The 26,793-nt window shown below is 45.8% G+C and overlaps 1 long non-coding RNA gene across 1 annotated transcript; it reads right to left on the reverse strand.

Annotated features, from left to right (window-relative positions):
• Window positions 1-207: 207 nt before the first annotated feature.
• Window positions 208-24,816, reverse strand: LOC143766063 (uncharacterized). The gene is made up of 3 exons (XR_013213514.1): window positions 24,791-24,816; window positions 22,140-22,269; window positions 208-616 (listed from the first exon to the last, which is right to left on the reverse strand). It is a non-coding gene; the product is annotated as an uncharacterized LOC143766063 (long non-coding RNA).
• Between the last annotated feature and the right edge of the window lie 1,977 nt (window positions 24,817-26,793).

The raw sequence follows: 26,793 nt of genomic DNA on the forward strand, positions 1-26,793 counted from the left end.
TCAAAAGATGCCCCACATTTTTTACAGTGTTGCTCACTGTGGGATAGATTTGACACATTATGTTGCCTCTTATTAGAAAAATTAATGTGGTATACAGCATTTGCACCCAAAAAATTGCCAGCGAAGCTTCTGTTTAATTGAATCTTTATTGTAAGGTTTTTTTTACATTTTATAGAAGTAACAAGTACAAATAGATGTCAGTGGTTTTCAATCAAAGTAATTTACAATTTTCCAAAATACAAAAGAAGGGACTTGTTTAACATATAGTGCTATGTCCACAGTGACTATCAGGAAGCAATTCGGAAAGGGTCTCTCCCCAAAGAGGAAAGAATCATTAATTGGAGCACGCCACTTTTTAGATGCCCCTGATTCATTAAGAGGCATGTATCTCTTAATGAATCAGTGACCTTAAGACCGATGTTCTAGTCTTCATGAATATAGGCTATAGAGTCTTGACGAGGGTGTACTGGCCACGCCGATCGAGATGAAGGGGCATGCTGGAGTCAGGTGCCTGATTCATTAGGAGCTGAATGCTACTGTACTCTCATCTCTGCTGGTACAAATACTTGTTACAGACTCTTCTCTGCTAATACTCTTGCTGTTCACACCATTGTTTCTGCAAGCAAGTTATCAGTTTGTCAATACGTTACTGCTATCCTGTGGTTAACCATATACCTGCTATAAGCTCCTGACAGCATACATCATATGATTTCTGAAAGGTCCTAAATGCATATGTATCTGCTATTAATCATTTGCTTGCTGCAAGAGCTGGATTGCCTATGTTTATTGTTTCCTTTGAGTAACTATGTCTTTGCAAGCAAGTTAGAAGATTGCGTATAAATCTACTCTGCCCATGTGTATTCGCATATCTTGCTCCACTTCTTCTGGTGCTTCCTGCTCCACTTGTCTGTCTGCCATCCTGCATAACCTACTATCCTGGTCATTGTTGATACACGTACCGTTTGGCAAGACACCCTACGCTGCACCGCTGCCTATGATCCATACTTCTCACCCTGACCTACGATTATAGAATTCACCTTACCTGGTGAGCCTTTAACACTTTCACATAGCAGTGCATAAAAAGCCCACCTGGTCTTTAGAAATCAAGTTTGTAAGTATAGGGCCAACAACTTTGAAATGATATAAAGATCAGTATTAAAAGAAAAAGTAGGGTGGTAATTAAGACGTTCTGATGAGTACATTGCCCAATTTTGGAACAACTTTTTCTGTACAGAGACATTTATAAATGACTTACAGTATAAGTATGTAAAACCATTCCTCCTCAGAGACTTCTCATTTGATAATTCTTTGACGGGTTTTGTTAAATCTTTTATAGTGAATGTTGCATTACAGGTTTGTAGTGCCACAGAGGACAAAGAGAGAAGATGGCATACATCTAGATATGATTTGATTTAAGTTGTCAATCTCAAACCACATAGTTTATCTCTACCCTATGACCAACAATGTTGAAACTCACCCTTGGCATGGAGGAATGCAAAATGCAGCATGGGTTTTGGTACCGTAGCCATTTAGATAACGTGCATTAGAGAACTGGTTATAGGCAATGGTTGCCCCTTTTATTTCTTTTCTGATGTGTGTTCAGCAGTATTTTCTTTCTTCTCTAGCAGAACCAAGAAAAAAATGCCTCCTATTCCCTCTCCCCTAGTGAAGATGGGTTTGTATTACATGATTTAGTATTCCTAGTTGGTGGACTGCATACTGCAGAGACAAGTTCCCAGTCACACTTGTCCTGACTCAAGGGCAGCGGAGATGTATAATAAAGCCAATATGACAGATTGTAGATTGCAGCACAGATGCCAAAGGATCCCACGCCCTGCACACCAATAAAAGTGCCAGTCACACAAGCAATGATAGCGTTGCTGCAGAGAGATGGTTGTCCTGGTGAACACTGGTACATTTCTATACAATAAATACCACTAATATAAAGTCATAATTCTCCAGAGGTAAGGCTGTTACCAGTGGCGTAACTTGAAACTCATGGGCCACGATGGCAAAGCTCCAACGGGGCCCCCAAATATTTAAAATCTTTAAGCGCAATAGTCTTTTTCTATAGGCCAAAGGGACTTTTAGGGCCCCCAGGCTCCAGGGCCCGGGTGCGATTGCAACCCCTGCACCTGTTGTAGTTACACCCCTGGCTGTGACTAAAATATAGGTGACTACTAGAGGCACCCAGTTATTTTCTTCTATTTTGAACAGAAAAGTAGAAAAGCCATCCAACCAAGACAAGGTGTACCCAATGAGGATGGTCCTATCTTTAGAATTTCACATTTCTTCTCTATAGACAAGGCCACAGTGTGAATTGCACATATACATATACCAACAAGTATGACAGCCCACTTCTTTGTTTTTTCTTTTGTTCCTTGTACTTTGTGCGGCCCCCTTCATGAGCTGTGCATCTTGTCTATGTAGCTTTCCGTGAGCAGGTGTAAAACAGTCAGGACTGGGTCCTGCTCTGCTCCCACCCATTCATGAGCCCTAATGGACTGGAATATAGATTACACAGGAGCATTCATGGGAACAGAACGATTGGCAATACGATCATTCTGTCCCCATACAGCACCATGTTGTTCATAGCATGTCCCTGTTTACATAGTTATGGGAGTTGCCAAAATATTTTTTTTAGATTGGATAAACGATCTGTAGATGAAAATTTAGTTTGTTTGTCATATGATGACTGGTTGATGATCTGAAACACATGTTCTTACAAATACTCCTTTACCATTTTTTGGCCCAACTGTAAAGGCAGTCTTAAGCCCCCATACACTTTAGATAGCTGTCAATAGTTCAGCCAGCCGATACCTCGGAGAGTGAGCACTCCTGCATCCTCTATGAGAAAGCCGCTGCCAGACTCCTCTAGCGGTGGATTTTTCTTAGAGGACAAAAGTATTGTTAGTCCAAAATCAGACATGCAGGATGCTTATCTGCCCCCGATATTGTCTATCGGGGGAGCCCATTTACATGTCAGACGATCCCCATCAATATCGGCCTACTTTAGTCTAGTATGCATTGGGGGCAATACAACCTTGTTTATTATGAATGCCACGTATAGTCTTATGTACACATCGCTACGGAAGATTGTCATCTTGTAGTTTATCCGGAGAGAGATGTAAAGCTGAGATTACAACACCGAGAACTTGAATTTCCAGTTTATTATAGGAAGATGACAGAGGTGACACCTATGTGTGTTATTATCCTCTCTATTCGTATTCAGTTTGCGGTAGAGCGAGCTTCGTGTGTTTTATATATATATATATATATATATATATATATATATATATTGTTATTATTGTCTTTCTACAGCTCAGAGCTCATTCAACACATATCCAATCTATTTAAAGAATATTTACCTACAGATCTGAGATATGGCACTCTTCAATAACAGATCGTACCACACAACAGTACAAATGCCTCCATAGTGTCTGCCAAGCCATGTCGGACTGCCAAGGGTCCACCAGTGAACAACTCCAGGACCCCACTTTTTAGCTATATGCAAGTGTGACATTATCCTCAATCACAAATGTGTATAACAATGAACAGGGAAGATTGTTAAATGAATAAGATGCTGCCTTTATCTGTACAGTATATTGTATATTGTGCCAAGTACTGCTCATATAAGAAACTGGCGGCCCACCGGAGGATTCTCCTGCTCTCCTGTGGGCCAGTCAAAATCTGCTGCTAAGTGCTTCTCCATATAGGCAACTCAACAGGGGCGTAACTACAATAGTTGCAGGGGTTGCAATTGCACCTGGGCCCTGGAGCTTAAGGGGCCCAAAAAATCCTTTTGACCTATGGAAAAAGAGCATTACTAAGAGCATTTGCTATAATAGGAACTCTGTTGGAGCTTCTGCATTGAGGACCATGAGCTTCAAGTTGCACCACTGTAACTCAATAAACAGACCATCGTTATCAGTGTCCAATTTCTGGGGGTCTGACCACTACCTGGGGGGCTGGGACCACTACCAGAAACTAGCACGATTAGGTGAGACTCCCCAAAACTTTCTCCCATCAATTTCATGCTTGCATTATATTCCTAATAACCAAATTGTTCCCTTTGAGATTTATACAGAGCAAGAGAAGCTGCAAGCAAATTCCATGCAGCATCTCTCTAGGCAAGGGGCGGAAATAGTATTTGTGTAGGGGCCCAAAAGGTAAAAGGGGGTCTCTTCCATCTCAATGCAGCAAAAGGCTCCTGTCCGATATGCATTATTGGACTGCAAAGGGCCCTTATACTGTTCTTGCACAGGGGCCCCCTTCTGTCTGTGTCCGCCTCTATCTCCAGGTGTTGGCGGACAGACTACAGGCACCATGTATGACACTTGAATTTAATCTGATTGATCTAAACTGATAGAAAACCTTATGGCATCCGTTTGCATCATTTTTTTCTATGAGCTTTAATGTGAAGTGAGGCAGTGAATAATGCCACATAAGTGCTATCCTCAGAAGCTGAGTGCCCATGCGTTTCAGATTTGGGCGCTAACCCCTGTTCCCCAGGCTGGGGTGTCTTTTCCTCGAAGCTTATCCAGTTCAATAAGAATTATAGATATTGGCAGCAGCCACAAAGAGGTGTTGACAATGTATTGTTCACATGAATAATAGCTCTGCCCTCACATACTAGTTCTTTGCGGTTGGCAGAGATTAGAAGCATTTCCGATGCCAGCCTCCCAGCGGGCAAAATCTTTCTGCTTAGGAAGAAAGCTGTTTGCTAGTCTATCGGAAGATCTCACAAAAGCTTCTCCCAGAGCAAAGAGCGCCAACCCCCATTTGTTACAGCTCCGTGTGTACTTAAAATGCCAGGCACTACCTGAGTCCCATCTATTTGCATGTGTGCATCTAATTAATAAAAACATACCGGCTTAAGAAAAAAAAAATATATTTTTTATTTTTACATTTTGTAAAGCATGGAAAGTTCTGAAACTTTTCAAATCAACTTTTACTGTCTTCATTTCTGTAAGAAAATGGCTTCCAAACCCCAACTTTTCCACAGTCTACTTGCCTACAGCTGCATTGATATCAGAACGTACTCCTCTGGAGTACAGATGATGGCAGTGATGGGTCAGCTCACACCCGTGTCTCACTAACTCTGGGGATAAGCTGCTGCACGAGATTATTCTGGCACAACACTCAGTGGAGGAGACTGGAGCTGACCCATCACTGCCATCATCTGTTCTCCAAAAGGAGTACGTTGTGATATCAATGCAGCAGAAAGCAGGCAAAAAGACTGGGTAGAAGCTAGGGTTTGGAAGCCTCTAAGGCTAGTTTCACACTAGCGTTTTGAGGAGCTGCGGAGGGCTGCGGACTTTCTCCATGAAGCCCCGTCCCTCGGCCGCACCTCCGCCGCTAGCTCCGCCTACTTCTGCATGCGGCCTGCGTACCTATCTTTAACATTAGGTACGCAGGTCGTGCGGCTGTATGCGGATGCTTCCGCATGCGTCGTTTTCACGATGTGGAGAAAAAAAAAATTGCTACAAGCTGAGTCCTACGCTGGTCGCCGCATCGTCAAAACGACACATGCGGAAGCATCCGCATACAGCGGCACGACCTGCGTACCTAATGTTAAAGATAGGTACGCAGGCCGCATGCAGAAGTAGGTGGAGCTAGCGGCGGAGGTGCGGCCGAGGGCGGGGCTTCACTGAGGAAGTCCGCAGCCCTCCGCAGCTCCTCAAAACGCTAATGTGAAACCAGCCTTACATGCAATTTTTTTTACAGTAATGAAGACAAATCTAATAAAGTGATTTCCAAAGTTTCAAAACTTTCTATACTGAACAAAACAATACGTTGAGATTCTAGCCATCACTTACTGATTGACCTGCAACTGGTTACTATCAGAAACTTTGCATAAATCGATAGGACAAGCGAATATAAGAAGTTTCTTTCTTCACCTCTCTTAGTTCCCCCTGAATTCAGCATTCATTCTTAAACACTGCCAAAATCTATCCTGTTCAAGTCTAGGAATGCCTCTTTACTGATGGATCAGATTGCAGCTGCCTATCGAAGTCTGTAAAGAAGGGAGGAGAAGAAAAAGCAGAGAGATACTAAAAAGCATCAGCACCTTGGGGTGTTTTATGTCACCCTAGAACTGGATTCACAGCTACACTGCTTTGTGCTGCTGTATAATGTCCTTCATGCTTCTGCACAAGTAAACTACATAGAGACAGGAGAGCAGTAGAGATGAGCAAACCCAACTGTAAAGTTTGGGGTTCATACCGAACATCTAGTGCCCGGTGCCGAACTCCGAATACAAACTTCTCCTGGAAGTTCGTATTACAGTTCGGAGTTCGGATAGGATAGGCAGAGAGAGAAAGAAGAGAGAGAGAAAGAGAGAGAGTTTCCAGCTTCAAAGTTTGGATCCCCATTGATTTATATGGGGTTCGGTTTCAGGTTCAAATTCAGGTACAGTTCTGGTACCCGAAACCACTGGCGTAGCTAGAGCTTTTGCCGCCCGGGCTGATTCCGAGTTTGGCGCCCCCCCCCATTGCCGTCACTCAACGCCGGGCACCGCCCCCTCAGCACTGTTTACCCATGAAATCCGGCGCCTGCGCTGTGTATTGCTGTTTGGTGCAGGCGCAGAGAGCTCTGGACGTCTGACGTCACAGCCAGGCTTGCAGACTGCGCCTGTGCGGCCACCCACCTTGGTAATCCCAGCCCCACAGTGTGTTATACATTATGCAGAGTGCGGGGCTGGGATTCACAAGCAGGGCGGCCGCACAGGCGCAGTGTCCAGCATTGCCCCAGTGTGTCCAGCAATCTGCCCCAGTGTCCAGCATTGCCCCAGTGTGTCCAGCAATCTGCCCCAGTGTCCAGCATTGCCCCCAGTGTCCAGAATTGCCCCCAGTGTCCAGCATTGCCCCCAGTGTGTCCAGCATTGCCCCCAGTGTGTCCAGCAATCTGCCCCAGTGTCCAGCATTGCCCCCAGTGTGTCCAGCAATCTGCCCCAGTGTCCAGCATTGCCCCCAGTGTGTCCAGCAATCTGCCCCAGTGTCGAGCATTGCCCCCAGTGTGTCCAGCAATCTGCCCCAGTGTCCAGCATTGCCCCCAGTGTCCAGCATTGCCCCCAGTGTGTCCAGCAATCTGCCCCAGTGTCCAGCATTGCCCCCAGTGTGTCCAGCAATCTGCCCCAGTGTCCAGCATTGCCCCCAGTGTGTCCAGCAATCTGCCCCAGTGTCCAGCATTGCCCCCAGTGTCCAGCATTGCCCCCAGTGTCCAGCATTGCCCCCAGTGTGTCCAGCAATCTGCCCCAATGTCCAGCATTGCCCCCAGTGTGTCCAGCAATCTGCCCCAGTGTCCAGCATTGCCCCCAGTGTGTCCAGCAATCTGCCCCAGTGTCCAGCATTGCCCCCAGTGTGTCCAGCAATCTGCCCCAGTGTCCAGCATTGCCCCCAGTGTGTCCAGCAATCTGCCCCAATGTCCAGCATTGCCCCCAGTGTGTCCAGCAATCTGCCCCAGTGTCCAGCATTGCCCCCAGTGCGTCCAGCAATCTGCCCCAGTGTCCAGCATTGCCCCCAGTGTGTCCAGCAATCTGCCCCAGTGTCCAGCATTGCCCCAGTGTGTCCAGCAATCTGCCCCAGTGTCCAGCATTGCCCCCAGTGTCCAGAATTGCCCCCAGTGTCCAGCATTGCCCCCAGTGTGTCCAGCATTGCCCCCAGTGTGTCCAGCAATCTGCCCCAGTGTCCAGCATTGCCCCCAGTGTGTCCAGCAATCTGCCCCAGTGTCCAGCATTGCCCCCAGTGTGTCCAGCAATCTGCCCCAGTGTCGAGCATTGCCCCCAGTGTGTCCAGCAATCTGCCCCAGTGTCCAGCATTGCCCCCAGTGTCCAGCATTGCCCCCAGTGTGTCCAGCAATCTGCCCCAGTGTCCAGCATTGCCCCCAGTGTGTCCAGCAATCTGCCCCAGTGTCCAGCATTGCCCCCAGTGTGTCCAGCAATCTGCCCCAGTGTCCAGCATTGCCCCCAGTGTCCAGCATTGCCCCCAGTGTCCAGCATTGCCCCCAGTGTGTCCAGCAATCTGCCCCAATGTCCAGCATTGCCCCCAGTGTGTCCAGCAATGTGCCCCAGTGTCCAGCATTGCCCCCAGTGTGTCCAGCAATCTGCCCCAGTGTCCAGCATTGCCCCCAGTGTGTCCAGCAATCTGCCCCAGTGTCCAGCATTGCCCCCAGTGTCCAGCATTGCCCCCAGTGTGTCCAGCAATCTGCCCCAATGTCCAGCATTGCCCCCAGTGTGTCCAGCAATCTGCCCCAGTGTCCAGCATTGCCCCCAGTGCGTCCAGCAATCTGCCCCAGTGTCCAGCATTGCACCGTGTCCAGAATTGCCCCCAGTGTCCAGCATTGCCCCCAGTGTGTCCAGCAATCTGCCCCAATGTCCAGCATTGCCCCCAGTGTGTCCAGCAATCTGCCCCAGTGTCCAGCATTGCCCCCAGTGTGTCCAGCAATCTGTCCCAGTGTCCAGCATTGCCCCCAGTGTCCAGAATCCCCCAGTGTCCCGCATTGCCCCCAGTGTGTCCAGCAATCTGCCCCAGTGTCCAGCATTGCCCCCAGTGTGTCCAGCAATCTGCCCCAGTGTCCAGCATTGCCCCCAGTGTGTCCAGCAATCTGCCCCAGTGTCTAGCATTGCCCCCAGTGTGTCCAGCAATCTGCCCCAGTGTCCAGCATTGCCCCCAGTGTGTCCAGCAATCTACCCCAGTGTCCAGCATTGCCCCCAGTGCGTCCAGCATTGCCCCCAGTGCGTCCAGCATTGCCCCCAGTGCGTCCAGCATTGCCCCCAGTGCGTCCAGCAATCTGCCCCCAGTGCGTCCAGCAATCTGCCCCCAGTGCGTCCAGCAATCTGCCCCCAGTCTGTTTTCAGCATATTGCCCCCAGTCTGTCTCCAGCATATTGCCCCCAGTCTGTCTCCAGCATATTGCCCCCAGTCTGTCTGAGACAGACATAAAGATAAAAAAAAAAAAAAATAAAATCCTCACCTCTCCCGTTCCCAGCGCAGGTCCCGTGAACTCAGCGTCTCTCCGGCTCTGCAACGCTCAGGACAGAGAGGCTGAGCGCGCAGTGATGACGTCATCGCACCCTCTGCCCTGAGACGTCGCAGAGTCAGAGAGCGCGGAAGACGCTGCAGCTGCCGCAGGAACCAGGAGAGGTGAGTATTAAAGGGGGGCCCAATGCCAGCGCTGGCACCGGGAGGGGGGGGCCTGGTCGTGGCGGCGGTCGGCGCCGCCCGAAGATTTAAAGGGCCCGCGTCTCTTTTTTTTTTTCTTCCTCCTCCTCTCTGGGTCGGAGCCGCCCCCGGCATTGTGCCGCCCGGGGCGGCCCGCCCCCCCCCGCACCCCCCTTCCTACGCCACTGCCCGAAACTAAAGTTTGGTCGAAGCCAAAAAAACTCGAACTTCCATGGGTCCGCTTGTCCCTAGAGAGCAGGAATTCCTGACTGTGTGTACTGTTTATAGTAGCTAATCTCTACCCACTAGCTCAGAGACAAGTGAAAGTTAGAAATACAGCCAGTAGAGGGAAAAATTTACAAAAATTAAATATTCAAGTCTGTAAATAATGACCTATGGCTGGAAATACTAAGTTATGTGGTCGAAAGACACCAGGAATAAGTTGTGGCCACAGTTTCTGAACCCCTAAACTTTTACAATTTTTACATATGCAGGAAGATAAATGAACCATCATTTCTGAGTGAACCTCCATGTCAAGAGTGTCCGATCCTATAGGATAACCAATTTGTTTAAAGGTCACCTGTCAGATGTATGATGACATGATGAGGGATGAGATCACTGAACCACGTCAGTGGTCAATGCGCAGATGCGGGATTTCAAGCAGTTGATTGGGTGGATCATCATGTTAATTGGGAGGAGGATCTAGGAAAAACATTAGGTTCATCTCTTCAACTCACATCACTAGCATGCCCGACGGGAAATGTTTAGGAAGAAAAGTGTCTCCTATAACAAGTTATTAACAGATTTGCGGGAAGTTTTATAGGCTTGTTTCACAGTATATAGTTAACTATTAAGGTTAAATGAGGATGACAAATTATTTTAGTACTTAGTGGGTTCAGCATCCATTAATACATCTATTATGGGGATGCTCTAAAATGACAGTTAAATGCTATTTTTTATTTTTTAAAAATGCCTGACATTTGAGTAAAGTACTATACTGATTAAGTAAACTAGATAAAAGTAAATAGTAAAAAATAGGATAACCCTATGTGCAACTTCCTAGCAGTTTTGGTACTTTAACAATCAAAATTCAGTGGTGACACTCCTTTTGTGTCTGCACTGTCGTCCAATATTACTTATGAATCATATAATCATCTAATTGTTGAAAATGTAATATTAATATCAGAATTACTTTCAATATAAGCAGAAGCAATTAAACAAGTAAACATACACGGCACCCACCTGCCATTGCCAGCAGGTTACATAGTTACATAGTTACATAGTTAGTAAGGCCGAAAAAAGACATTTGTCCATCCAGTTCAGCCTATATTCCATCATAATAAATCCCCAGATCTACGTCCTTCTACAGAACCTAATAATTGTATGATACAATATTGTTCTGCTCCAGGAAGACATCCAGGCCTCTCTTGAACCCCTCAACTGAGTTCGCCATCACCACCTCCTCAGGCAAGCAATTCCAGATTCTCACTGCCCTAACAGTAAAGAATCCTCTTCTATTTTGGTGGAAAAACCTTCTCTCCTCCAGACGCAAAGAATGCCCCCTTGTGCCCGTCACCAGGTGTTTATATGTGCAGGAGGAATTGGCCCATGTTATTTAAAGGGTAAAACAGCAAGTGCTTATGAAAACAACTTTACAATTAAAGGACTTAATGATAAAGGATTACGTCCTGAAACTGGCCAATGTAATGTATATGCACCAGCTCCACTGTCTCTTATGTAATGTATATGCACCAGCCCCACTGTCTCCTATGTAATATATGCACCAACCCCACTGTCTCCTATGTGATGTATGCAGCAGCCCCACTATCTCCTATGTAATGTATACACCAGCCACACTATCTACTATGCAATGTATCCACCAGCCCCACTGTCTCCTATGTAATGTATGCATCAGCACCATTGTCTCCTATGTAGTGTATACAGCAGTCTCAGTGTATCCTATGTAATGTATACAGCAGTCTCAGTGTATCCTAAGTGTTGTATATACAACAATATTGGTGTCTCCTATTTGATGTATATACAGCTGTCTCAGTGTTTCCTATGTGATGTATATACAGCAGTCTCTATGTCTCCTATGTCTTGCATACACAGCAGTCTCAGTGTATGCTATATGATGTATATACAACAGGCTCAATATCTCCTATGTGATGTATATACAGCAGGCTGAATGTCTCCTATGTGATGTATAGACAGCAGTCTCAGTATCTCTTATGTGATGTATGTACAGTAGACCTTCCACCGCTTGACTTCTATAACTGTAGAGTGAGCAGTGATGAATGTTACACTTTCAGATGCCGTCCGCGAGCAGTCTGATATTTGCCATACACTCCTTGACTTGCATGGCTGATTGCAATCTGAATATTGTATCAAATTCGGAGATGTGTACGGCCCCATAGAATAACATTGATTCAAATGCAATTCAATGTTTTGTCAGAACGCATATAGGTCGAAAATACACTTGCCTGCACCTGCCCTTATGGTGAGCAAACATATTGCATTTACTGCGATACATTTATTTTGATGATTAAAAAAGAACGAAGTCTCTCATTATATCGAGAAAAAGTTGTTTCCTTTTTGTAACTTTCTATGAACTCTTGAAAAAAAAAAAGTTTATGTTAGAAGAGAGAGGGCCATTAGGAGAAGTAGCTTGAAGTGTGGGCTGTTCCCAGAATGTGAATCTCTTCCAGAGACGAGTGTACCTGAGTTTACATTAGAGCTGAAATGGTTTCAGAAAGTAACTCAATAGCTCAGAAGTGGCTTGTTGCAGGGACACAAACTTGTAACCTGGAATTGTCAAAGCGCAACCCCCACCCTGCACTTCAGCTACGTGCTGGGAAAAAAAAAAAAGTTACAAAAGGTAAAGTGAGTAATGCGAAACCCTCTGAACCTGCCTAATCCTGTTTCCCCGATTCAGTTGTGTCTGGGAACAAACACCAATCATCATCCTGAGGAGGGGGGAGGGGAACAGGTAATGAACTTGTCTTGATTGCAGTGTTCCTCTGAGAAACGTGTCAACACAAAGCCGGGTGACGAGGTCACCAACACCTCGCTTATTACAGATGCACTTATTTCATGCTTTGTAGAGGTAATGCCACCTCACCTGCATCACCTCCACCTTTAGGTCTAGTGTGACAAGATGTCCGCCGGAGACAGAACCGCTTTCCTCATCTTCCTGGAGGTAGCAATGGACAATGACATGAGGGCATTAGGTCTTGCGAAAAGAGATTAATTGATGGAGAAAAAGCTTGAAATGTATAATAAACAGAACAAAATTGGGCAACAGTCAGGCGATGTGACTCGAACAGGGTCTTCAGATGTGTGCAATATGCGAAAGGCCAAATCGGACCCCTACTGCCCCCTGATCCTCGTGCCCTTTCTAAACGGAAGTACCGATCATTAAAGTACTATCTCCTCTTCACGGTGGATTTTATTGTTTCAAATCCACAGCAAAATCTACAAGGTTTTGAGAAGTTGTTGCAAATTTACATGTGGATTTATAGAGGATTTTGCATTCATGGTAAAAATTCACACTATAAATTCACCGATTTTTTTCGGCAGTGCATGGCTGAAAATATGATGAAACCTCATCCACTTTGCTACTACTGTAATCTGAATAAAAATACCAGCCCTTAAATCTGGATGGAAAGTGCACACCATCTCCAACACGAGCCCCCAACGTCAACTGGCCATTTATGAAGCGATGATGAAAGGGGTCATGGTCATGATGGACATTTATGGCATATCACCATGTCCTGCCAAAAATGTCGAATATGTGCAACTATCCCTCTTTAGAATGTGGGTCCTTTTATCCACGCTGACCGCAGTAAGAGGCGGGGTCATGACACTGGCGGACACAGACAGAAAAGGGCCCCTGTTCAAGAACAATATATGGGCCCTGTGCAGCCCAAGGACTCCTGCACCTGCTTTGGCGGTAGAAATGCCCCCCCCCCTTGCCCCCCCCTTGCCCCCCCCCTTACCTCTTGGGCCCCTGTGCGGCCACACAGGTTGCCCCAATGAAATGTCTGCCCCTTGGTCATGATGCATGTGGGGGCTTTCTCCATTCACTGCTGTGGTCATTCTCAAAATAGCTAGGCAAGTGCAAGAGCTGTGATGGAGATAGGTGGGACCAATGTTTTTGGGCTATTCCCATCATAGTAAGTTATCTCCAAGCCAAAGGATAGGGGATAATTAATTCATCATGGCTGAATGTCCCAGTCGTGAGAACTGTGGTCTGAATTTGCACTTGAACCCGGAACATGACCTTTGTAGAGCCTCCTCCTGAATGGAGCACAATTGTGCCTGCTAGGCCTCCACTCCATTCATTCTGCATGGGACAACCGGAGAAAGACAAGCACAGCACTCAGCAATTTCTCGCAGTCTCATAGACAATGAATGGAGCAGAGCAGGAGCATGTGCACTTCTGCTCCATTCAAGGTGAAAAGCCTCATGTTCCGGATCCCTGGGATCACATTTGGACCCCCAGAGATCAAATTAAATTATCCTTTATCCTTAGGAAAGGGGATAACCTACTATTTTAAGAGTAACTTTTTAAGGCATATCTTGTTTATTTGCCATTAATTGTCTGTCGTGAGATGACAACCTTAAGCCCCAGCTATATAATTTAGGATAATTGACGATAGGCCTATAAATATTATTACGTTTAGAATGATGTACTGTACAAGCCAGGGCTATATTAATGAGAATTCAGATTTAAACTTGTCTCTCCTATATACACTCACCGGCCACTTTATTAGGTACACCATGCTAGTAACGGGTTGGACCCCCTTTTGCCTTCAGAGCTGCCTCAATTCTTCGTGGCATAGATTCAACAAGGTGCTGGAAGCATTCCTCAGAGATTTTGGTCCATATTGACATGATGGCATCACACAGTTGCCGCAGATTTGTCAGCTGCACATCCCAAAGATGCTCCATACAAGGCAGGATGGATCCATGCTTTCATGTTGTTTACGCCAAATTCTGACCCTACCATCCGAATGTCGCAGCAGAAATCGAGACTCATCAGACCAAGCAACGTTTTTCCAATCTTCTACTGTCCAATTTCGATGAGCTTGTACAAATTGTAGCCTCAGTTTCCTGTTCTTAGCTGAAAGGAGTGGTACCCGGTGTGGTCTTCTGCTGCTGTAGCCCATCTGCCTCAAAGTTCGACGCACTGTGCGTTCAGAGATGCTCTTAGGCCTACCTTGGTTGTAACGGGTGGCGATTTGAGTCACTGTTGCCTTTCTATCAGCTCGAACCAGTCTGCCCATTCTCCTCTGACCTCTGGCATCAACAAGGCATTTCCGCCCACAGAACTGCCGCTCACTGGATTTTTTTTCTTTTTCGGACCATTCTCTGTAAACCCTAGAGATGGTTGTGCGTGAAAATCCCAGTAGATCAGCAGTTTCTGAAATACTCAGACCAGCCCTTCTGGCACCAACAACCATGCCACGTTCAAAGGCACTCAAATCACCTTTCTTCCCCATACTGATGCTCGGTTTGAACTGCAGGAGATTGTCTTGACCATGTCTACATGCCTAAATGCACTGAGTTGCCGCCATGTGATTGGCTGATTAGAAATTAAGTGTTAACAAGAAGTTGGACAGGTGTACCTAATAAAGTGGCCGGTGAGTGTATATTTTAGCCCAAAACATCTCAGGATAGGATAGTGGATGCAGTTTGATCTTTAGAGCAGAATCTGCAGGAAACCCCAGGAAGAAGCGAACAGGCGAAACCCAGGTTCAGGTAGAAGCTGATGTGTCGCATGTTTGACAAATTATTTTTTTTTGTGTATTTAACTTACTCTTGGAAACTTGTGAGTGTATTGTTGGCAGTGAACCTATGTGGAACTATTGGTCTCAGCAGGACTGATGGCAGTGTCATTGGATGAGTACACGGATGTTGGAAGTGTGTCGAAAAAGGAGGATTTCAAACTGTGTAGATTCTGCTCTAAAGCTCAATAGTTAACCCTTGCTGACAGGTGGAGTTCTATATTGTAAAGGAAGAATTTGCAGAAGTCCTAATTCAATGGCTGCACAGAGCGCCCACTGAAAGTGCAGTACATCAACCACCAAATTCTGGATCAGGGGGCTGGCCGGTGGCGATATCTATAGGTCATCGGTTGCAGTACTACTTGTCTTCATAAGCCAAATGCATGTAAGTATAAGTGTAGGACCCCTCCTCTGGGGCGCTGAGAGTTTATTTGGTCCCCAGGCGGTTACCGGACGGCCGCAGGACACAGTGACACCCGGATCATCTTCTTTCTTTCATTCTTCTACTTGTGACAAGCTAGTAGGAAGTTGTTTTTTGGCTGGAGACTTGACGAGCAGATGCTGCAGGCGAGGAAGGAACAAACTTAGTGGAACAAGTTTTTACCAGCCACTTAATGATTCTCTTGACAGCTGGAGTTTGACTGAAAGCTGAAGTGCTCTGTGCAGAGATTCAGGGCCTGCCCGTCTTACTTAGGCTCTTGGAGGAGAGGAGGGAGGCAGAGAGGAGAGCGCAGCCAGTGCAGAAGGGGTGAGCTGTTAAATTCTTCACCTGCAGATAACCTCTCCATCCCTGCTGGTGTCATCTTTAGCTGTCACTCCCCTGAAGGCTCCAAGCTTAATGCTCGCTCTTATATTAATGGTTAGCAGACACTGACAATATAATAATGCCCGTGTCATCCGAATGCTACACGTAAGCGGTATCAAGCTGTTCTGGAACTACAACTCCCAGCATGCTCGGGCAGACTGCCAACCCTAATACAGAACTTGGGGCTGCTGTAGATATTGCAGTCTTGCATTACTATTAGACAGTTCTCATGGCTGAAAGGTGTGGCCAAGCAAGTAAAACTGCAGTGTAAAGCATGGCGGGGAGACAAGCAAAATGAGTCACTAATGAGACTATTTCTAGTACTAAAAAAAAAATGGCTGCCTTTTGTCCGGACATCTGGGTTGTGTTTGGTATTACAACTCCACTTCATTGCTGTAAAGGAGGCAAAGCTGCAATACCGCACACAACCTGTGAACAGGTCTGGCGCTGTTTCTAGATGAAAGCAGCCATGTTTATACTCTATTCAGACCAATGTGTCTCCATATTTATAAACTCTGGACCATGTCCGCTGGGTCTCATCCTGCAGTGTACTTACTGGTAACACACATTGGACTGCATAGGAGCTGTATACTCAAAACGGGAAGATGTTTCTTTTCAATCGAGACTCTTCATAAAGCTTAATCATTATTTATTTGACATATGGGGGAAAATAAAAATGGTTGGAAAATTGTGGATGCCCTATTGTCATCGTGAATATTCAGTAGGGGGGCAAAAATCATTGACTGGGCACACAGCAGTGGGCATGGCAATATATGGTGCCCATAGGCTTTAGATACCTGACGTCCAACGGCTTTCTTTCCCGATATTACTGACACACATAACCTGGATCATTTCTATCTATGGAGGGAGTATCCGTAAATGCATGATAATAAAGATCACGGCACACGGCACACACTGCACCGACAATACAGCAATGATGGGATGAAGCGGAGCGACACGACCCTGCTCCTCCTTCCGACACCATGGGAAAAAAGAATCTGCGGCCGACAAGGAAAAGTGTTTCTTTTTTTTTGTTGTTGGATCCAAAGTATTTTACCTTTCATCTCGCCGAGCGCCAGGGATCCTTCACTGTGTGCCGATAAATATGGTTTATCCTCATGCATTATTGAAATATCCAGTGGGGAAAACTCTGCGTCTTACAGGAGGAAATCCAAGATGAAAGTAAAAAAGTATTGAGTTCTTGGGTCGCTCGTATTAGACTCTGTTTCTCCATAACATCTCAGTGTGAAGTCGCTCCATTTTAATAAAACATTTGGATTTAAGGAGGTGAAGGCTGGGGGTCTGTAGTAATGGGATGGTTATTACTTCTAGACTTTTATTTTTAATTGATTGACCGTCCAGACCTCTTGGTTTTCCTTTATATTGGCTTGTAGAGCAATTAGAATCAATGTTTCAGAATTTCTAACTTTTAAAGGAAATATGAAAAATATATAAAGTATCCAGCATGTCCTAATCTCTTTCTTTCCTTTGGTCGTATTTTGTCTCATATTAGAAAATCGAATGAGGTACAGTTAATATAAAGAATCATCTACTGTAATTGTTTCAGAGGAACTCAGCCATGTTCTCTTCTCGCTCTTTCTCCCTATCCTATGTATGTCTGTATAACAACTCTCTGCAGAAGGAGCCTCCCCCTCTGTCTACAGTCGGAGCCTCTCCCCTCTGTCTGCAGTGGGAACCTCCCCCTCTGTCTGCAGCAGGAGCCTCCCCCATCTGTTTGCAACAGGAGACTCTCCCCTCTGTCTGCAGGGGTAACCTCCCCCTCTGTCTGCAGCGGGAGCCTCTCCCTCTGTCTGCAGTGGGAACCTCCCCGTCTGCCTACAGTGGGAGCCTCTCCCCACTGTCTGCAGTGGGAACCTCGCCCCTCTGTCTGCAGTGGGAACCTCTCCCCTCTGTCTGCAGTGGGAACCTCTCCCCTCTGTCTGCAGCAGGAGCCTCCCCCATCTGTTTGCAACAGGAGACTCTCCTCTCTGTCTGCAGGGGTAACCTCCCCCACTGTCTGCAGTGGGAACCTCCCCCTCTGTCTGCAGTGGGAACCTCGCCCCTCTGTCTGCAATGGGAACCTCCCTCCTCTGTCTGCAATGGGAACCTCGCCCCTCTGTCTGCAATGGGAACCTCCCCCCTCTGTCTGCAGTGGGAACCTCCCCCTCTGTCTGCAGTGGTAACCTCCCCCCTCTGTCTGCAGTGGGAACCTCCCCCTCTGTCTGCAGTGGGAACCCCCCCTCTGTCTGCAGTGGGAACCTTCCCCTCTGTCTGCAGTGGGAACCACCCCCCTCTGACTGCAGTGGGAGCCTCTCGCCCTTGTCTGCTGTGAGTGCCTCCTATGTCTGTCTGCAGTGGGAGCTTCTCCCCCTCTGTCTGCATTGTGAGTCTCTCACCTCTGTCTGCAGGGGGAGCCTCCTACGTCTGTCTACTGTCTACAGTGGGAGTCTCTACCCTCAGTCTGCAGTGGTAACCTCCCCATCTGTCTGCAGCAGGAACCTCCCCATCTGTCTGCAGCGGGAGCCTCTCCCTCTGTCTGGGAACCTCCCCCTCTGTCTGCAGTGGGAACCTCGCCCCTCTGTCTGCAGTGGGAGCCTCTCCCCACTGTCTGCAGTGGGAACCTCCCCCTCTGTCTGCAGTGGGAACCTTCCCCCTCTGTCTGCAGTGGGAACCTTCCCCCTCTGTCTGCAGTGGGAACCTTCCCCCTCTGTCTGCAGTGGGAGCCTCTCCCCTCTGTCTGCAGTGGGAACCTCCCCCTCTGTCTGCAGTGGGAACCTCCTCCCTCTCTCTGCAGTGGGAGCCTCCCCCTCTGTCTGCAGTGGGAGCCTTCCCCCTCTGTCTGCAGTGGGAGCCTCTCGCCTTTGTCTGCAGTGAGTGCCTCCTCTGTCTGTCTGCAGCGGGAGCTTCTCCCCCTCTGTCTGCATTGCGAGTCTCTCACCTCTGTCTGCAGCGGGAGCCTCCTACGTCTGTCTACTGTCTACAGTGGGAGTCTCTCCCCTCAGTCTGCAGTGGGAGGCTGTGAAAAAGAAAGGTTCTGGTTTAGCTATTTCAAGCAGTCAGCCAGCCCCCTTCATGCACGCAGTTCAGGTCTTGTTGCCATGAATAGGTGCTGAGCCATAGTACTCAAGAACAACCATGTATCAGTGTATTGAGCTGTGCTGTTCTAGTTGGTCAGTTGGGTTTCTGGGTATTTTATCCCCCCGACATCAAAGTAAACAGCCCCATATAATAGACCTTTCCCGCCATGAATAATTAGAACAATTTAGATCTATTACTTCTTCTTAAAGTTGGCCACTATACATGAGATGAGAGTCATCCAAACCCTGGAATTCTAGCGATGTGTATGGGGTCTTACGACAGTCGCCGACAAAAAAAGTCGATGGAAATGGTATTTGGGCATGTAGGATGTTAACAAGGTGGATCCCTCATCACCATGGAAGATACTCTGCTATAGGGGTTGGATAGCTTCCTTAACCTCCCATCCCTCCGAAATACCCAAACAGGCTCTGCCCAGTAACGAACGTCCTCTATTGATGACTAATTTGGGTAGTTCACCTATGCTGACGCACTTGGTGTTGGAAAAAAAAGATGTTGCTAAATAACAAATATTATTTTCCTATGATGTTATCTCCTTTCTGGAAAACATGGGAAGAATCCCACTGCGAGGCAAAGACGTCTTGTGCAGGTTGGGACTTTTCGGTTAGAGAAGCCATCCTCCCAATGTCAGGGGTGACTAATAAACATCATCTTCCTTCAGAGTTAAGTTCACACAGAAGCTAATGCCCCGACTCCTTCATACTTAATGGGAGGAAGATTAGGGAGATAGACAGGAGGGAGGGGCAGGTGAAAGTTTGAAAGACAATTTTTATCTTCAGTTTATATTGCAAGGATTAAAACGGCTAATCCCAAGAGAGCGGGACGGGATAATGTGCACAAAATTAAATACAAAGCTTTGGGTGCTATAAAATAGGCACCTTTTATATGTTCCCTTCCCAGGGTGTCAGAGAGCTGCCGACATGGTGGACAGTTCCCGATTCCTTCAAGAAAACCAAAATGAGGCCAAAAACAGAAAAAAGGACTTCTAAAAGAGGTTCTACTATATAGAGGTCAGACGATGGAGAACTACAAGCCTCATGGACACAATATAGGAATATCCTACCGTACATGAAAAAGTTATTCAAACCTAAGAGTAACCAAAGTCAAGGAGCTCCTGGACATGTATTTAGCCCGGCTCGGACAAATTCCCTTGTGGCACAAGATAAAAGGACAACGACAAACCATGGTACCCATGCAGGTTATTCTTCCCGAAATGAGAAGGACCCACCTAGACACAAGGATCCTGAGACTAAGGCGTTACATATTCTTGTGACTGCTTCTATATTCACCTCTGTAGAGAGTGATCACTCATGTGAGAACCGACACCGAGGATCCCTTGATCCGTGCGCCGGTGGGGATCTGACCACTACGATCATCACTGATCGCAATATGCAATAAATATTTTTAAAGCCCTGATAAATTCAATTTTCTAAATTCTGCACACGTTGGCTAATATTTATGAATCAGTTTTCACTAGATTTTGCAGAGTCTCATGAAAAATTGCAATTTGAGCTAAAAGTTGGAAATTTCACCAAAACCTTCACTTTTTCTATCCACTTGCCAGGTGTCCAAAATGTAGATAAAAGTGTGTATGGTCATCAGTGAAGACGTAATATTAAAGCCATAAATGGTGCGAAAAATGGTGTAAATCTATGTCTGACTATAGCAGGAGAAAAACTCAAGGGGATTTGTTAAAGGGATTGTCTACTTTTGAAGATTATTGGTCCAAAGACTCTGGAAAGCATAGCAAAATAAAAACAAAAATCAGGCTTTTCCTCCCCCTCCTTGGTCCTGCACTGCCTTTCACTGCTGTCTGGTCTTGATTGGCTGCAGTGGTGATGTCACATCAACAGTTTGTGTGGTTTCCTCCGGGTTCTCCTGGTTCCTCCCACACCCTAAAGACATACTGATGGGGGATATCAATTTTGAGCCCCAATGGGGACAGTGATGATAATGTCTGTAAAGTGCTGTGGAATTAATGGCGCTATATAAGTGAGCATAATAGATAGCAGCCCTAAAGGAAATCACTGAGCTCAGTGGTTGATGACGTTTACATCGACAGGCCTGCTAAGGTCAGTGATTGGCTGCAGCGCTGTTGAGGTGATGTCATCTCTGAAGACGAGAAATAGAGTCCAAAGCAGTGGTTAGAGGCAGCGCTGGACACAGGGAAGGTGAGCAAAAGTTCAAGGAAAATCCCTTTAACATCTTAATACTCCATGACGGATATATACCTTTTTATTAGCAGACATGACAGATTCCCTTTAATTCTCTGCACACTGCAGGTAAATGCATCAGCTGTTCCGTCCCTTGTAGCGCTGATCTCTCCGGATTACTCTCCTTCATAAGTCCCGCCAACCTCCTGCCGCTCCTGCAAATCTCCATGAAAGCATCGTGCCTTACTTATCTGTAACAGTTGGAGACCGGACTGCCGTCCGACAGCAGAAAAACACTAAGTGACTTCTTATACTGGCGTCCAATGCAGGAATCCGGTAGATAGAACTTTTTGAGGACTTTTTTTCATTTAAATGCATGTAATTGAGGCTAAAAATCATTTTTGCAATTGGGTTTCATTACAAATTTTGCAGGTTTTGCCTCTTAGGGCTCCTACTCACTTGCGAGCAACTCGGATGAGTCTCGCATGATTAAAACCCGGCTCTGCTGCCGGCACTCAGATCGGAGCGTGCGGCCGCATAGGAATACATGGAGCCGCACACTCCGCTCCTCTGTGCCGGCAGCAGCGCCGGGTGTTGCAGTGCGAGACTCATCCAAGTCTCGCACAAGTGAGTAGGAGCCCTTATAGTCACTATGTTGCTCTGTCTATTGCTGGCTGCAGAACGAGGTAACTGAGAAGCTGTCAGTCAGCCTGCTATGATTTTTATCCAAAATACATACATAAAAAAATTGTCTCCAAAGTTCTCTGAAGTCAAAGTGATCGGTCCCATCTACAAGAACATAGGAGACGCAAGGCCCGATGCCTTCAGGCTCTGATGGGGGAGAGGAAGTGGTTAAGTCCGCTTTCCAATATTCCGGAATGCAGCGATACGTCCGGCTGTAGCTCATTGCATCGTATCTCTGCAGGTTTCCCAATCAGAGTCTGCAGCAGAAACCTCTGGGCCCTAATGCAAAATAAACAGCGCCACCATTGACACACAGGCGGTGTCCGGTACTGCAGCTCTGACTAAGTGAATACTGCCATGTTTAATGCAGAGCCATTTTTTCTTTATTCACCTCCCACATTGATGTTGGTCATTTCAGGGCTCCCATATCCAACTCCTGTGACCATCCTCACCTGGAAATATTGCTGTGACTGCCTGTGGAACTCCGGAGAGTCGTGCTCCGCCACCGCGATGACCATATGACACTTCCCAGCATCCATCTGTCTCACATATTGCATGGGGCTGTTCTTTAGCGCCACCTCCCTGTGAAAACAAGCATCAGGTAATCGCTTTCTGTCACGTTGCAATAGCATTGGCTGTCTAGAACTTGAAAAACATGGCAGAAACAGAGCCTCACTTGTCCATGGGTTGTGTTTGGCTTTGCAAATCAGTTCGATTAACCCCTTCACTTCTCGACTTTTTGCGCTTTTGATTTTTTCTCCTCTTTTTCTAAGAGCCATAATTTTATAATTATGTCATCATATTATATATTTTTATATATACAGTATGTAAGTGTTACATTTTTTTTACATTTTTTTATTCTCACTAAAGGACTTGACCACGTGATCGCCTGATCACTTGTACGGTAAGCTGCAGTACTTAATTTCCTCATCCACGACAGTTATGGTCGGATGTCAGCTGCACAACACAGCCGGCGCCTGTGGTGTGTGAAAGGGGTTAAGCTCCTGTTCCCGCTTTCAAAAACTCCTTCATATTCATATTCACTAATATGGTGGATTTCGAGCATAGATTTTAATGAAAGCCATGACTCAGTTTTCAAAGTTATCAAAACTTTATTTAACTGTTTCTTTTAAGAAAATGAACAAGAAATAAAAAAGATGAAAAAAGAAATGCAATCTAAAATCAGCCACTTTCAACATGGACTAAAAACCGAATATTAGAGAAAAAGATGGAAATGAATAGATCAGATGCAGAATCTGATGGATGGCCCTAATAGCAAATTATTAGTAAATTATTTGTTTCGACCTAACAAAAATGTAATGTACATGTGTAAACCCAACCTTCGACCTCGCATCAATTAGCAGTAATTTGTCAAAAACCCATCACTATGCATTAAATTCCCCTGCAGTGCCCCCACAGGGGAAATTAGGAATTACACAGTGCCACTTTAAATCAATGGAATGTCCATATAGTATACGGCATAGTTGTGCCGGGTCCTCCAAAGAATATGACATTCTTGGTAGCTGCTCTTCACTCCAGCTAATAGACGAGGGTGCTGAATGGGATACTTTCTTCTATCAACTCCTAATTTTCTATACCAGACAAGCCCTTTAATCATCTAGTCACAGTAAAGAGTTAACGCTTTATCATTGTCTATGTCTGTGGCACTAAGGCCAGGCTGGACTGTCAGCACCATCCTATTAATATGTAAATGAAGGGTTTCTGGTGAATAGGACATGATGAGATGCCCATAATGGAGGAGACTATAGGAGAATGCAGGAACAGGAATTTATTAACTGCTAGGCTCCACTATTTAGCATGCTGAGAGTCTTGGGGTTATGGATAAAGTAGGTGTCCAGGTATAGTATAGCAAATTTACCAGGATTCTATAAAACCAGCTAATCGATCTTGACTTTGTAAGGTTACATCAATACAAATCTCAAAGAACAAATATAAAATGTAGATACTGTATCTAGTAGTAATCATATATGGCATGAACTAAAACTTTGAAAGAAAAAATTCTCCAGAAGTTCGTACCCAATGGACTCTACTACAGATAATGGTCTTATATTGAGAACTGCATAAGAATGCTAATTATTGGTCACAAAAAGGGGATAACTGAATAATCGACACCTTCTAAATGTGGTGCTGGAGAAGGATGTTATCAATACCATGAATGGCAAGAAGAACAAACAAATCAAGCCAGACATGTCACTCGCAGCAAGAATCACCAAGCTATGACTTGCCTACTCTGGACACATAATACAAAGAGAGAAATCACTGGAGAAGGACGTCATGGTCGGAAGAATAGAAGGAACAAGGTGAAGAGGAAGACCAGCAACCCAATGGCTTCATACTATCAAGGCAAAGATGGAGAAGACCCTGGTGGACCTATCTAGGCTTGCACAAGATTGATCTAGAGATCGTTCATCGATCAAGTCTCCATGGCTTGAGATCGTAAAATAATAAAATATGAATGACTGTCCATCCCACAATAATACGGAAAATTTAGGAGACTGTGGGTAGTGGGCAAATTTGTGATACCCCAACTTTGGACACCCATACACATTAAAGTCATTCTATCCCACCGTTTTTGTGGGACCTGTTGTTCATCCAATGTGTATGGGTGCCTCTGACAGATGGTATAGGGGAAAAGAGTAATCAACCTACAGCAATCCTTTTGTTTCCCTTGGGAATATGAGATGTCTGGCAGTGGTTTCCTCCATTCTTACCATTGAAAACCCAAGAAAAATCAGCAGAGCCTGTTTCTGCTTCTGTATGAGGGAGTTGGAAGAGATAGTTGAGCAAAGATTAGCTTGGCCAACCACTATCTAGGGTGTGTGGGTCCAGGCCAATCACTAACTTAAGGTACCTTCACATTAAGCGACGCTGCAGCGATAGCGACAACGATGCCGATCGCTGCAGCGTCGCTGTTTGATCGCTGGAGAGCTGTCACACAGAGAGCTCTCCAGCGACCAACGATGCCGAGGTCCCCGGGTAACCAGGGTAAACATCGGGTTACTAAGCGCAGGGCCGCGCTTAGTAACCCGATGTTTACCCTGGTTACCAGCGTAAAATGTAAAAAAAACCAAACAGTACATACTTACATTCGCGTCCCCCGGCGTCCGCTTCCTGCACTGACTGAGCGCCGGCCCTAACAGCAGAGCGGTGACGTCACCGCTGTGCTGTACTTTCACTTTCACTTTACGGCGCTCAGTCAGTGTGGGAAGCGGACGCCGGGGGATGCGAAGGTGAGTATGTACTGTTTGTTTTTTTACATTTTACACTGGTAACCAGGGTAAACATCGGGTTACTAAGCGCGGCCCTGCGCTTAGTAACCCGATGTTTACCCTGGTTACCAGTGTAAAACATCGCTGGTATCGTTGCTTTTGGTGTCAAACACGACGATACACGCCGATCTGACGACCAAATAAAGTTCTGAACTTTGTTCAACGACCAGCGATATCACAGCAGGATCCTGATCGCTGCTGCGTGTCAAACACAACGATATCGCTATCCAGGACGCTGCAACGTCACGGATCGCTAGCGATATCGTTTAGTGTGAAGGTACCTTTAGTTGTATGGCTCTGACATTGCTGAGAAAATATAGTTTGAAAAGTGGACCAGGGGCTACAGGGAGAGACCCAGCTGATTGTCTTTCCCATGTGTGTAGAGCTGTCAATGATCAGGAGTGGAGCAGGGAGAAGCTGTCTATTGGTCTGTTCTGGACTAGTCAGGTTTCTCCCTATAGTTCCCGAGACAGCTCTTCAAACTAGGTTTTCTATGGAGCATTTCAGAAAAATATATACTTGTCTGCAATCGTGAAGCCAGGCTCCGATTCAAGAGGGCAGTATGAATTGAGTGACAGGGTCCAATATGGAAGCTTGCCTTGCTCATGCTAAGCCTTGAAAACCCTTTAAATGTTACTTTCACATGCTAAATTTGTAAATATACTTGTAAAAAACTTTACAACTATTAAACCCAGCAATAATATATTTGTATTTATAAAAATTCGACCACACAAAATATTGTAAAAGAGCCTAGCAAGCGTGACTTGTTGTTTCAGTATATCTAGGCACTACTTCTTAAGACCATCACTTTTGCACATAAGAATGTAGAATATCATTAAAGACCTGCATCCCCTATATTGCTGTCCTTACACAAGAATATCCACATCATCTATCCATTAGAAATTGCTTAAACTCGTAACGCCCAAGTCGACCGATCAGTAGTCCTGACGAGTGTGAAGAGAGGAAATAAACGGAAATCAACGTTGATGACTTTCCAATTATTGTGGTTGCCGAAAACATTAGGATTTTTCCATTCCGTTGAATGACAGCAGAATAGGAAGCTCCGTGTTAATTGCTGACCTCCGACCCCCTCACTTATATGGATGTTGACCTCTTCCTGGCCCTTTAATTCTTGCAATGAGAGCAAGATACATTTACCCTCGTTGACGGCTTTACCACACAAGAACTCCTGTCTGACAATGACAGGCTGTAAGATTTCATTATCAAACACTGGCAATTTGATGAATATTTTGATACACACTGAATAATGACGATTTCGGCTTTAGCGCATTAGCGTGGCTCAGTAGGCTTAAGATCCAAGATTCGAGAATAGAAAAGTCCATTCTATTTTCATGTAAATAGTCTAGTTTGCAAGCAAGAGGTACTACTAGCTATTTAAGGTCACAAAATGCCACGAACGGAAAAAAAAAGAATCTCTGCTCAAAACATAAATATGATAGCCTCCGAAGCAATAAATGAGAGAGAAAGTCATGAAATGGCACCATCTATTGAGGGCAAAAACCCTAAAAAAGTAAGTGTATCCTGATAGGGAATTTACTTTCCCTGGCAAATTCTTTGTGTAGTAATTATCGTTATCGCTTACACAATGCCACGGGGCTTTGCGATATACATCAAATATTGTCAAGAGGTCTCCAGAAGAGCGTTGGAAGCATAAGCCCATATGCCTACAAAAGCAACGGCTTGCGATAAACAAACCTAACTCTGCTGGCCAATCGGGGCTAGCAAGGAGTTAACGTTCTTCAGAACAGAATTCCATTAAGGACCCAAGCAATGACACTCTCTCCATGTAACGTTG

Source organism: Ranitomeya variabilis, chromosome 4 (genome assembly GCF_051348905.1).
Source record: "Ranitomeya variabilis isolate aRanVar5 chromosome 4, aRanVar5.hap1, whole genome shotgun sequence".
Taxonomy (NCBI): Eukaryota; Metazoa; Chordata; class Amphibia; order Anura; family Dendrobatidae; genus Ranitomeya; species Ranitomeya variabilis.